Raw genomic sequence first — 889 nt, 5'->3', positions numbered from 1 at the left:
AATAACTCGACGGCAAGAAAACAACCCAATTTGAAAACAGGCAAAGGACTTATCTAGACATTTCTCAAAAGAAGACACACATTTAGCTGATGGGTGTATCAAAGAAACGTTCGACATCACTAATCCTGAGGGAAATACAGATGGAAACACGAGATATCACTGGACGTGTCAGAATGACTGTAACCAAGAAAATAAAAGGCGGGTGTCACAAGGATACAGAGGAAACGGCCCCTTGGTCGCTGTTGGTGGACGTGTAAATTAGCGCAGCCGCTGTGGAAACAGAAAACTAACAGTAGAACTACCATGTGACTCAGCAATCCCACCTTCGGTGTACATCCAAAGAAATTGAATCCACGTGTCGGAGAAGTCTCTGCACTCGCGTGTTCACCGCAGCACGTTCACAGTAGCCAATACGTGGAATCAGCCTGTGTGTCCATCGACAGATGATGGATGAAGAACACGTGGTGTGAACACACAGTGGAACACCACGCAGCCTTACAAAGCAGGAGCTCCTGCACGCGCCCTGGCCTTCTACCGATGACTGCGCGACTGCTCCTCCGCTCTACCCCGCTTCCGTCACTTCTGTCTGACAGGCAAGTGATTCAGTCGCTCTCCTGCCAACGCCGTTCGGCAACTGCCGTGTCCTGCAGGATAAAACTCCGCCTTGTGTGAGTCCACACGCCCCCGCTCAGACCACGGCGATCTCCTCACTCACCTGCACAAACATGCCAGGTTGGCCCCAGCTCTGCACCTTCACAGTGCTGCTCCCTCTGCCTGAAGTGCCCTTCCCAAATTATCTCCCCATTCCTACCCATCCTTCCCCAAATTATCTCCCCATTTCTACTCATCCTCCCCCAAATTATCTCCCCATTCCTACTCATCCTCCCCC

This window comes from Propithecus coquereli, unplaced genomic scaffold (assembly GCF_000956105.1).
Source record: "Propithecus coquereli isolate 6110/MARCELLA unplaced genomic scaffold, Pcoq_1.0 Scaffold560, whole genome shotgun sequence".
NCBI classification, from domain to species: Eukaryota; Metazoa; Chordata; class Mammalia; order Primates; family Indriidae; genus Propithecus; species Propithecus coquereli.
This window is presented reverse-complemented; position numbering follows the sequence as displayed.